General features: G+C 33.2%; 1 pseudogene across 1 annotated transcript; it reads right to left on the bottom strand.

Moving 5' to 3' along the window:
- Positions 1–1,520: 1,520 nt before the first annotated feature.
- On the bottom strand, positions 1,521–7,112 carry LOC143529676 (phosphatidate cytidylyltransferase 1-like; annotated as a pseudogene). The gene is made up of 12 exons (XR_013134709.1): positions 7,076–7,112; positions 4,722–4,835; positions 4,385–4,638; positions 4,129–4,280; positions 3,903–4,044; positions 2,906–3,062; positions 2,765–2,812; positions 2,529–2,616; positions 2,205–2,333; positions 2,067–2,123; positions 1,879–1,962; positions 1,521–1,793 (listed from the first exon to the last, which is right to left on the bottom strand). The product of XR_013134709.1 is annotated as a phosphatidate cytidylyltransferase 1-like (transcript).
- Positions 7,113–14,208: the final 7,096 nt, after the last annotated feature.

Here is a 14,208-nt window from a genome sequence, read left to right on the forward strand (position 1 = left end):
ATGTTCAAGCAATTCTCAAATTAATTCGTGTATAATTTGAAACCAAACATATTAATTTTATTCCAATTATAAAACATTTCAAAGTTCAAGGTTCAATGTATAAATTAATTTTAATTTAGATTTTAATATATTATGTCACACCCCGCTAAAACGGAAACATGAGGCGTGAAGAAACAAGATATCATCGCGTATGCTTATAAAGATAAACACACGCACACACATATTTTATTATAATACTAAAACGTAACGGTTACAAATTGGGGGCTCTAAGCCATATTTTACATTACAAAACTATTCTAAATCTTCAACATCCCTTCAAAGCTTATTACACGTAATCATACTTACATTTATTCTTGACCTGAAAAACATGGATAAAAACGGTCAACCAAACGGGTTGGTGAACTTGTAGGTTTTATCTAATACATTCAAAAAAAATAAGTTATAAGAGTATATATGCAAAGAAACCATTAATACTAATAAGCCCATGTCGCAAACCCTGACTCTAGTCTACCCTTCGACTAATATATGTGTTTGATATTGAACTGTACTACATATTTTAACATCCTCCGCAATTCAATAACCAAACACAAGAAACAAGTTTAACCACAAACCATAATTCATTTCTTTATAAGAAATTATCATTTAAAAAGCTTTTATTTTTTAAAGAAAACCATAAACCAAAATAAGAAATTTCATATATGTTTTGAGGGCACATGTAGACCAAATTCGCTAAGAACACATAAAATTTAGAATAGCCGTTATGCCTATCAACATGCAGGTCATAAACCAACATTAAACCTTGATAAGCTTTGAAACAATTACAAAAAAAACTTTATGATCACTTCATAACACAACAAATCAATGCTGACAAAACAAATTAGCACATTTTTAACTTTAAATGAGCTTGAAATATTAGACATTAGAGCATTCCTAGCTAATTTCCTACCATATATTTATATATATCATACAATTACACAAAAAATCACAGTATTTTCTCTCTCCTATTCAATTACATAATACATTCATTATTATCTTTTCTCTTTCATCACTTACAATACTTTCAGAAAATATTAAAAAAATATACGATGTTAACAGTAAAACCTCAAATTTAACTTTCTATATAACATTTTATCTTTCCTTTACTCACAGCCACTCATAACCATACAATAAATTTACAAAACTCTCTCACAACAATATAGGGAATAGGCTAAGAATGCTCTAAACAAGAACCTAATTAAAAACACATCTCAATTAGTGAGATTAAAAAACAGAGTGGTAACACAGACAAGAATATAATTAATATATATGTCATCATGACAACAAATTGTAATATCTTTAACGTTACCTCACATAACATATTGTTTCTTTTATGACCTCAATCGGCAATCATGAAAACTAAATGAAATGTTATTAGCCATCTACTTTATAATGTTAACTCATTTGTCCCATTTATGCTATTTTCTAATTTTACCTACCATAAAGATAATGAGCTTATTTGCACTTATGATGTTTCAATATGTAGATTACAACAAGCTTATAGTTCTAACCAAAGAACATAAAGTCAAAGGAGTTGACCACTGTACAACAAGTACATGTCTAACAATTCTAAAAAATAATCCAAGTCACAACAGTCTGGACAAAAAATACAAACACACCCCATTCATGACTCACTCGCATAACTAGTCAATCCGTGATGATCTCATTCATGATTCTCCAAACTCTCGGTCCTTGAGGATCTGTCCAAGTTTCGAGTACAGTTCTCTTTGTTCTTCGTATGACAAATTCATTACAATCTGAAACAAAAAATTCAAAATCTTGAACCCGAGATTTTGATTTAATGAAACAGTTTTAGAAGACGGTTAAGGTAGGGCAACATACCTGGTCTAAAATCATTCCAAGAGATACACTTTGAGCTACAATAAATGATTGGTGATAGATGTATGCAAACACGGCCATCACCATCTGTGGCCCGAGTTACGGGAGTTCAAAATAACAAACATTTCATTATGTCAATTATTTGACATGATTTATTTGAAGAAATAAAGTAATATTTTCATTTTCCTGACCTGGCAGTCCATTCTGTCTGTCATCCCACCATGTCCAGGAATACTATCGCCAAAATCCTAAAACAAAATGAATGCTAAATATTTGAGAAACTCATGAAAACTAATTACTATTTGAGTGGTATATCTGTATGTATGCACCTTGATGTTAAAAGCTCTTTTGAAACCACTAGCAAAGAAGCCACCAAAAGGTGCAATAATTGAAGCAAAAAGTCCAAGTCCTAATGCATGCCATTGCACTGGCAGAATTTGAATCTCTGTCCATGGAAACTGCAAAAGTATACAATGAACATTAAAACTAATAACTTAAAATCTATATTTAATCGAGTTAAAAGATTTATATCTTTTGAGTACATTTATAACTAATTTAAACCCTTTTGGCCCGCTCAACCCATTTGACTTGTTTCCGTAATATCTATAGTTAGATGAAACAAGGATACTTAAACTTGAAAATTACTTAATTACCCATTCAGGAAGCCATCCAGGTAAAGCGAAGGTTTTCTGGTTTGAATAGAGGATCAGGGTCACACTGAAGCCAACCAGTTGATAGATCCTGAATCACAATCCTGTTAAGTTATTATCTACGCAAGCCAAAAAAAAAAAAAAAAAAAAACAGGTAACAATAATAACAATAATAATAATAATAATAATAATAATAATAATATTTAGGCTAGTTAAGAATTAAGATAGTGATATATCACCTTTCTAGGGCAAGTCAACCACTGGAAGCGACCAAAAATATTAGCAAGCTGTAGAAAATCAAGATCACACAAATGAATGATCAAAACATAGTAACTCAACTTATCAGTCAAATTCACATGAAATATCATGTTTGTGCTCACCACAAAGGCAGATATGATGGTTGTAACTGACGCACCAATGAATCCCTCCCATGTCTTTTTAGGGGATAACTTAATCAATGGAGTTTTTCCAAAGAAAAAGCCAAATATGTAAGCAGCAATATCATTGATGACAATCAAGGATGCTGGTAGAAGGAACCTGCACCATTTACAAAATTGCCCTGTTTTCATATGACCGTTTAAGATAAAACACAACCCATAAAACCCTGTTTATAAGTAAAGTGGTTGGATATTGCCACCTGCCTATAGGATTGTAAACGAACCGAACATTCAGTGAACCGTTCGGGAACCATTCAGTAGGAAGTTCATTTAATTAGTACATGAATGAACATGAACAAAACTTTTTGTTCATTTAGTAAAACGAACGAACATGAACGCGTGTCTAGCCCGTTCATTTATGTTTGCTACGTCAGCTAATGTTCATCAGTTTACATTTGTTTTAACTTTGTTCGTTTATGTATTCATTTAAATTGTTAAGCCCATTACAATTTAATTTAGTTTTGTTAAATTAAAATATCACAAATTATAATTTAGTCTAGCTTTATTAGTGTTTTAGACCCAACAGACTGATATTCATGTTTACCTTGAATTGGTGTTTGCTCGGTTATGTTCGTTTATATTCTTTCATCTATGTTCAGTTATATTTGTTCGTTTACAACTTTACGTTAGTGAACCTTTCGTGAATACTATTAATGAACAAACATGGACGTGCTCATTTTCTTAATAAACAAACACAAACAATAAAACCACGCTCATTTAACTGTCCGTGTTTGATCATTTGTTCGGTTAAAGTTAAACGGACGAACACAAACATGCCTCATTCGTGTTCGTTCGGTTCGTTTACAGACTGTGTCCACCTTTAGTTTATTCTTGCAAAGAGTATTATGAGCTTGTAACGGTGTGAATTCATTTTAAACTAGCAAAACGATAAGGTATACATGGCTGTTTTATAAAATGCAAGGGGTCAAGATTATAATACCAGAAAATTCCTTCAAAAATGTTGGCAACTGTGAAGGAAGACTGAGTGAAAACCACAATAAGGATCATATGTGTCCAAGCGTATTGGCCAAATTGATACTTGTACAACTTCTTTTTTAATGAGAGGATGAACCACACGAAACCTTAACCAATGTAAAATAGAGTTTAAAGTTCAATCATAACATTAAAAAAAGAACTAAAACGTTACAATTGCAGAAATGACAAACCTGTTATATACAAGAAATAACAGGTAACCATATGATATTTAATCAGGTTTCCCACAAGTTTATACCAAAACTTGTCTGTTGTAACCGTGTTGACCAGCCGTTGACTAAGAATCCGACCATATACAAATAACATCGCCGTGAAGAAGATATGCCTGATATGAATGGATATGATTAAAAACTTTATTATTTAATAGAATGTCATTATCAATGGATATGATTAAAAACTTTATTATTTAATAGAATGTCATTTGTGTACCAGTTTAATAGCCTGAATCCAGGAAGCTGCTTGTCTTCATGTGCTTTTCTTAACAGATTAAAAAGCTCTTTTGCCATGAAGATTTGTATTATGACAATCATGGCCCAAATATAAAGATGGCCCATGTAGACAACAAATATAAAACCACCAATCATCCAAATAGTTGAATATGCACGCACCGACATTGATTTATACTTATTTTGATCATTTGCCAGCAACTTGGTTCCATTTGACTGGTCAACATCAGCTGGAACCTAAGACTCATGAAAATAAAACATAACCACATGTTTGTAATATATTTTACGACGACTGTAAGAAATTTTACAATATCCGGTACCTCATTTGAACCTCTACGGCGCCGGACTCGTCCCGTGTGTGTAACGGGAACAGAACCGTCATTTTCCTTTATCATGGCTTCACAACAGTAGCATAAACAGCTTAAACAGAAAATCTGTGAATCAAAATGCATGATGATATTTAGGTAGATGCAATAATGTGATTCTTATGATAAGTTGTACACCATGGATACATACTCATTCACATGTTTTTGAAGAAGTATACATACAAAAAGGCATAGAAGTAAACTTAAAATAGCCAAGGACATATTTGTGATTAGCTATTAGTATCAATATATTGAATTCATTGTTACTGATAACCTAGAAAAACAAAAAATTGATGCACACATGCACATGCATAAACGAAATTTGGGAGTTGAATATTTTAACAGTAAAGTATGGAATGCTTCAGAATCGACACTTAATAAGTTAAATGCACATGTATTTGTTGAATTTAAATATACGACTAGCCTTTTATACTTTCACAATTTGTACTAAGCATGCAGAATAAGTACTAAGACATGAATTGCTAAATCATAAGGTCTACATCTTGATTTCAAATCATTTACCATTTACAAAGCAGATTGTGATTAAATATGACAGCTAATAAAAGTACACATCTTTGGTTAGTCAATCCTTCAAAATATTTTCTTTAAATAATTACAATTTACTTCATTCTTTCCCAAGCAGTAACATTTTATTTATTTCATTTTGAGTTCAAAATTTCTGCACTTATTCTTACATTCAAACACTCAAAACAACTAAAAACAATTTTATCCAACATAACCACAAATCATAAACAACTAGGGATCATTTAGAGTTTATTAGTTACTAATAAATATGCATCATCAACATACAGGTATCACAATAACATACAGATCAAGCTTAACAAGAAAAGAAACATAATCACTTAACCGTGTTACAAAATATTACAGTGATTATAAACTATATTGTCAAAATCCCTTCGGGCGCGCCTAGGCCCTCAGGCAGGGTAAGGCACAGGGGAAGCAGATTGCTGCCATCCAGATGATCCAGCGACCTTCGGGTAAGATTCCAGCCAGATTTTGGTCAAATTCCGGTGAGATTCCGGACAAAAGCTGAAAACTCCGCGAATTTGGACTGAAACATCCATAAACATGAAGGTATGAAACCATCCTAAACTATCCTTAAACACGCCTAAAACATGTCTAAAACCCCAAAAAATCATATGCTTATGCTATCTCGGGCCCTCGCTTATTAAGCACCTCGCACCCAGGCCCAAGGCTCACCCTTTGCGCCCCGAGTGCGCCTTTGGCAGCTATGGTTGTGAAAGCTTAGTGCACAAGCTAAAACATGAACAGGGACGGAACTATTTAAAAGAGACCGGGTCAAGCGAACCCATAGTTTTTTTGCTTTTTATATGTAAAACTTTTACATTATTGAAAGCCAAGCGAACCCATAGGTTTTTAAAGACTGGACCCATTAATTTATCAGCGAAAGACAATAACAAAATTCAATACTGGTCTGTTGGTAAGGCCGTGCTTTCCGTCCTAGTAGGTCGCATGTTCGATCCTGAAGTACTTAATTCTTCTTTAATTTTTCTAATTAATTATTATTTGTTTATGCTTAATTCTGTTTATTATATGTTTGTTAATCAAGTTAGAATGATTAACAAACTTTCTTAGAAACTATCAAAGTTACTCGTATGTTTGTACGGATTATTTATTTGCTATTTTCTTCTATAAAGATTTAAGGAAAACATTTGTAAAAATTGTGTCATGAAATCCACCATTGTACACGTTAATGTTATTTTATCGCCATTTGTTATTTTTCTTGACCTTATTTTTAATTCGACCAAATTTGCCTCTTGTAAATAAAACTATAGGATCCGTTATTGTGCTGATGTCATTGTAGACTATTGCATTTCATTACCTGCCCCGACCCGATGTCGGGATTTTAGAAATCCAAGGATCAAAAATTTCCGAACCCATAGGAAAATTTTCCTACATGAACCAACAAAATTAGGGCATGTCAGTGGGCTTGTTACACTAATTTAATTAACCAGTCAAATTTACAAATCCAAACTGTTCATTCAACCCAGGGTTTCATAAATGAAAAACGTGAACAGAAACATATTTGCTGTAATATATCTCTACCTAAAATCAAATCACGGAATATTAACATTCAACCAAGGGTTTCACTATCAATCCCGCAAAATAATAATAATAAACCCTAAACGTTAGGTTCTTCTACGACGACAATTAAAATTAACCTCTAGATACATCGAAACAGCTTCTACAGTATAATAATAATAATATCAACAGGATTTAAACGCAAACGAATGAAAATTGATAAAAATAAAAGGATAGTGACTTACAATCGAATTGAAATGAATCTGAGTTAGCGGAAAGTGAAAGAAGCAGCAGTTGAGACCAGCAGAAAGACCTCACTTGATGATTTTATTTAAGTAATTGAGAATAATCTTGTGTGGAAGTAAAGAGGAGATTCGCTGTACTTTGATTTATTATTATTATTAGGAGTGGATTCTTTCAACGAAGGAATACATTTTTGAGTGATCCTGAAAATGTTACCAAAAGTGTGAAATAAAAGATAAAAATAGTCCTTCTACTTTGTTCATACTCACGTGTTTAAAACAAATCTATGTCTTAACGGATTGCACCGTTGGATCACATGATTTCATTATGTAACGAGTTTGGGCTATAAGACTTAGGGTGGTAGGGGTGGTCATACTCGGTAGCCGCCTAACATTCAACCACCCATCGATAACTCAAATGCTTAGCACCGGTACCCGACGAACATTCATCATTAGTGGCGATGTTATTGCAAGACACTGCCCAACCTGTCACACCCCGGCTAACAAAATGTGGAAGCGTAAAACGGGAATGTAACAAACACCTCTGGTATTAACAACATTGTTTATAAATAAACAATACAAACTAATTTTCATTATATTACATCCTTCTATCATTGTCTACAGTTTAAGTGATACAAACAAAATTATATATTAATTGTCCCTCTCCTTACTAGTAACTTGCATCTATTCACTTAGCATCGAGCATGTTCCACGACGGGTAACACGTCATCACATTATTCCAACTTTGGTACCATACCTGAAAAGCACGTATAAAATGGGTCAACCACTAGAGTTGGTGAGTTTCACGAGTTTCAAGAAAACAGTTATGAAGTTAACACTTGTAATTATGATATAAGTATGTATGTATGTAAACGATGTAATTATGCTAAGCTACAGTGAAGCCTTGACTGTTTGTGCTGTGTGCATCCATTTCCCACGCCTAATCAACCACTGTGGCTCCCCTTCCGCCCACAACATGCCCTGGTAGCTATGTCTAACACTACATAGCCTGATTGTATAAGTATGGTCATGTGCAAACGGCGCTATGTGACACGGCAACCAGGCCGATTCTGTTTGGGTTGTCAAAGCAATAGTACTATTCACAAGCCACCGGCTCGAAGTTAATCACTGTGTTAGTGGGGACTTTCATGTGTTAGCACTTAGATAATTCACATCATTACACGTTTCAGATATGTATATATAATCAAACATGCTTTTTACCCCAAAAGTTCGTAAAACTGTTCAAAGAGAGGGGTCATGAAACTCACGGTTTAGTAGGTACCCATTGCAATATCAGCTCGTGGTTTGTTTCACGCGCTATCACTTAGTCCCTTTGCTGCAGCATAAATAATATTCAAGCGTGATAATACACCAATCGATGTTGTAAAGCCCCGAACCCGGTAGCCCTACTTTAGCGTCGGATTTACTCATAAACACAGTCCTTCAAATCAGAGTTTATTAAAACTTTTCGCGGAATATAAAACATCAATCATTTGTTACAAAACATTAAATCTTTTCTTTGATACCATAACACAAAACTTTATATTTAAAACATCTTTACTTCTTTCTTCAGATGCCAGCCGTTCAATCCATGCCATGCGTCATCCTCTTGCTAGCTCTGTAATCGGCTCACCTGCGTGCATACTAAAAGTCAGCTACGCTGAGTGAGTTCTAGTTAATCAGGCAACATACAACCTATTCCCATATATTACTTCCCGTATCCGAAGACACATATTACTACCTTAACCTTGTATAAATATCCATAGGAGGATCATCACGTAATATCTATTAAAAGAACCATTACCATTACCCTACCATATATAATTTCCATAGGAGGAACACTATACTATCCATAGAAGGAACACTTTACTATCCATAAAAGGAACACTGTACCTTCCATAAAAGGAACACTATACCTTCCATAAAAGGAACACTATACCTTCCATAAAAGGAACACTATACTTTATTATTTAATATCCATGTAAAGAGCTAGTCACTTCCCTTGACGATACGTGCAATATCCGAAGATCGTTCACGTACCATCAAGCAATCAATCGTATCGATCACATATACCATACACGGCATACACATAAAATTATATCCTTTCGTTCATACTTTCTTACTTTCTTTTGTATTATCTTACTTTCATATCTTACGTTATAAAGAGCATTACGCCCTACATTCCTCGAGTATTACTAGGGCTCGGTACCCTCTTCGTAACCATACAACCATACGTTATCATTTCTTTCTTCTATTATCTCTATCATGTTCATACACATAAACATACATAACATACTTACCTTATTCTTAGCGCTGCAACCTGACAGTACGTGCAATATCCGAAGATCGTTCACGTACCATCAAGCAATCATTCATATATTTCACATTATCCATATAAGGCATACACTTATCTCTTAGGATAAGTGTATTAACAAACATATTGAGTATGCACACAACCCCGAAAACGTAACACATAAATGGGGCTAGAAACTCACCTGAATTCTGCTTCTTTCTCTGATAGCTGTAAATCCCTTCTCTAACTGAGCTCGGCTGACTGTACAAGTTATACATATCAATACTCGCCTGATCTAATCTGGTGGCCTAGTAGTAGCTTACTTAACTTATCGCTTTTTAATTTATTTTCTAATCAAATTTAGCTCTAGGCGAAGTTAACCTTAGGCGAACTTAGCTGTAGGCGAAGTTACCAGCTAGGCGAACTTAGCTTTACAGCGAAGTTGCCATCAGGCGAACTTGGCTTCAGGCGAAGTTGCCAGTTAGGCGAACTTAACTTTACAGCGAAGTTGCCATTAGGCGAACTTAGCTTGCAGGCGAAGTTCATCAGGCGAACTTAGCTTGCAGGAGAAGTTCATCGCGTTGAAGGCGAAGTTGCCCAGATGAAGGCGAAGTTACCCAGACAGCCGCTGTTCGGTTTCTTTCAGCATTTTGAGCGATTTTAACACCCTTGCTATGGTTCAATATCACCCACTACGCTTCCCGACCATTTTTGGTCGCTTATACACTAAAAAGCTTGGATCTTTAAACCTCAAAGATCAAGAATCATACCTTTTTGAGCTTGTTTGGATCTCGTTTAACTTGCTGGCACACTAATCGCCCTCTCTCGGACCTGCCCGATTCTTCCCTTGGCTCGGCCGGCGAAGTTGTGGCGTGTGAGTGTGGGTGTGTGTGTGTTTGGATAATGATAGAAATGAAGATATTTGGGGTGTTAGGGTATTTATATCCCTGAAATCCCATGGACCTAAGGCCCATTCTCATTTAACCCATCTCTATTAATCCAAGTCCATAACCCACATCCATTACCCAACACTAGCCCGACCCATACCAACTCCTATTCTTTTATTTATTTCCTAATAACCCGAGTAAACTTTCCCTCTATTATTAAGTAATATAATTAATATTATCTTGAAATTTCGGGATGTTACAGATGTCAAGATCTTAATAGCAGTCATCCAATCACAACTGAATTCCTAAATTTAACACAAAATATATTTAACACTTGGACACGGATACAAATAGGATCTTATCACAATTTAATTTGTTTTCTTATTTAACCTAACATGTCTTATTTGCAAAAATGTGATTTGTAATATATAATAACCAATGATATTACGAGAACAACATTATTGGTAAGAATATAACAATTAATGAAAAGGATTCTTAGTATATATATATAAACACCAACAACAACAACAACGTATATTTATATGTAAAATATTTATACATAATCTTTAGTTTACGAATATATTTTTTAACTAAAAAACAAAAAAAATAATAAGTACTTTTTGATATATATTTATATCTTTATGTAAATATAATTTCAATCATTTAATATCCTATCTATATATATATATATATATATATATGGGATATTTCAAATGAGAACCCCTTTGAGTTTTAAGAACTCGAAAGAACTCAACGTAATGAATTTTTTTTTTCGAATTTTTTTTACACATGCGTAATATATGTATGTTACATACACGTAAAAAATTACATAATTTTTTACGCACCGAGTCGACTTTTTACACATGTGCAACGGACGTAAAAGTTAGTGGTAATCGCTTGTATCTTTATTCTCTCTCCTACTTTGACTTTTTTGTCAGATTTAATTTCAACCACATATTCCAATCAATTTAATTAAATGTGTGGCCTAGAATGAAGTTTTTAAGTTCTTAAAACTCACCATGGTTCTCAAAAGATCCCTCCTCTATATATATATAGGGTAAGGATCCTAATAGAACCATTGGCAAGTTGAGAACTTTGAGAACAATTTTGGACCACTAAAAAAACCCTCTAAAAAAATATTAAAAAAATTATAAAACAAACAAAATCAAAAATTTTTAAAAAGTATAAAAACCAAAATTCTTATATCTCAATCCGATTTCATTAAAAAAAAGACCAAAATTTTTTTTTCTTTTTAATTCGTATTATATATATACACGTATGTATACTTTCATTTAATCTCTAGTTACGTAATATACACATATGTACATTATCATTTACCTTAAATTATACATATGTGTATAGGAAAAAATACGTGTGTACATATTATACATATATGTATAATAAAAAAACCGATTTTTTTTCTTTTTAATTCGTATTATACCTATACACATATGTATACTTTCATTTAATCTCTAGTTACGTAATGTACACATATGTACATTATCATTTACCTTAAATTATACATATGTGTACAGGAAAAAAATATGTGTGTACATATATGTACATATTATACATATATGTATATGTATAATAGCTAAACCGAGAATTTTTTTTTTACGTTTTTTTTAGAAACCGGAATGATAAATAAGAACTTTGTTTTTTTACTTTTTTTATTTTTGTGTTTTTTTTTGTTTTATGATTTTTTTTATTTTTGGGTTTTTTTTGTCTAAAATGGTTCTCATAGTTCTCAATTCTCAAAAAGTTCACACATGATCCTGATCCTGATCCTATATATATATATATATATATATATATATATATATATATATATATATATATATATATATCATGATTTTAAAATTGAAACTATTTATAAAATTTTAATGTTTATTTTATAAATATGTGTAATATATAAGCTCCATATATTTTTGAAAATGATTTTATTAAATATACTATCGTCAATTACTTGATTATTATTTTATATTTAATTTCATAATATAATTAATATGTATTTGTCCATATCTTTTTAATATCAGTTTATAGCGTCGTCTCACGTGTCGGTTTGGTGTGTCAAGTTAAAATAACATATATGTGAGTCTAACGAGTTCACGTGTGTGATTATACCTTTCCGATCATGCTATTTTCAGTACTAAAACACCGAATATTTATCTTTGATGCGAACCGAATCTTTTAATAATCGCTCATAACTAGAACAAATGGACTCCGAATCGGGTGATTCAAAAGCCCAAGGTCTCGACTCTCTTCATCGGTCACTAGAAAATTATCGTCGCCTCTGCCGCCGTCAGCCACCACCACAATGGCCGGAATCTGCAACGTGTCCGAAAGATGTTCTCATTTCGCAGCCCAAACATTTCGTATGGATAGCTCGGGTTGGTAGGAGCACAAAACTATAACTTTTGTCAAAAGTTCTTAACATTTTAGCATTGCGGGGAAACGGACTTGTCGGAAAACTAAACAATGGCGAAAATATGTCAATCACCATCAAGGTCTATCATCCGTGACACAATATGGTCGTACACCACCATGGCTTACATCCACCATTTCGTCTTGACATATAAATCACCACCACCGTTCGTCCGAACTTGAACCGCGGCCACCGCCACACAATGGTTGAACACTAGCGTTGCTGCTGACATGTTTGCCATCTTATTTTATGAATACTAGGGATGAAAGCCATAAATAAAACCGTCGCTCATCGCCACTATGGTCACCGATCACCATCACTGAACACGGTCAAAGCACTACCGTGAATTTTAGCGAACATCATGTATTCCCGCAATGATCATCACGACCTCACCGCTAGTTCATCACCCGTAACAATATTCTCTGGTTACTCGTCACCGCCTTGAACCACCGAGGACCGCTATCGACCATCCGCTCTCACACTCCCGGCTCCCTTAACTCTGTTTGTTTTGTTAATATGTTTATTGATTGCATGTGTGTGATACAATACTCATATTTTTATTAATTTGAAGCAATAGGTTTAGTATGTGTCAATCTGTAGAGTAAAACATGGCCGGTTGAAAGCAGTTTACTTCATTATTAAGATTTTCTTCATTTTAAATTTTCATTCTACTCCACTCAAGTTTACTTATATAATCAAATGGCCCCTTATGTTCTTTTATTTTTAATATTTAAACAACTAGTTGTAAATCAATATTGTAGATTCAATTTATTTTGTCAAAAATATTATAATATCTAACTTTACATTCTTTGTTATAAAACAATCAACAGTCATATTAAACTTTTGACGACGTTTTATAATACATGTGTTGATATACCGCATATATCGAGCTGGCTCGCTAAACTTAAACGTCATATTAGACATAATTATTTTAAATAGTTTACTTCATATAAGATTAATATTTTATTTTTCTCTTTCCATATTATTATTTCAAATTAATAACAAAGTGTTTTATAATCTCGTCTTACTGTATCATGTAATGTTACTTAAATTGGTATAATGACGTTATATACAACGGTTGTCTTATTATAATATTATAATATATAATATGATCATCATATTGATCTTGTTATTTATGTAGGCTATAATAATTTGATTAAACAATTAGCTGAATAAAATTGATCAAAAATTTAGGGTTGTCACACAACCCAATGCGCTCTCTCTCCTTTGCGCGTCTGTATTTCTCCTCATGTTCAATAGCCAGCATTAAATCGAAAACTCAACACCACATGCCTGAGTAGCTGATCAGCAAAGCCATTACCCGATGGGGTTGGGCTGAGACCACCCATACCCTTTACTCTTGTTAAATTAGATTGAAATGATAGGGTTAATTACTTACTAAAAACAATGACTAATTATTTAAATTATTCAAAGAAACAATAAGAAAACAAAATACTCAACTGCAATCCGCTCTTTTTTATTCTTTTTTCCCAGACCAAATAATTTGTCGGATTCGTCGTTGGTACTCAGA

Source organism: Bidens hawaiensis, unplaced genomic scaffold (genome assembly GCF_021521415.1).
Source record: "Bidens hawaiensis isolate Kalapana, Puna unplaced genomic scaffold, B.hawaiensis_p1.1 tig00008636_1, whole genome shotgun sequence".
NCBI lineage: Eukaryota > Viridiplantae > Streptophyta > Magnoliopsida > Asterales > Asteraceae > Bidens > Bidens hawaiensis.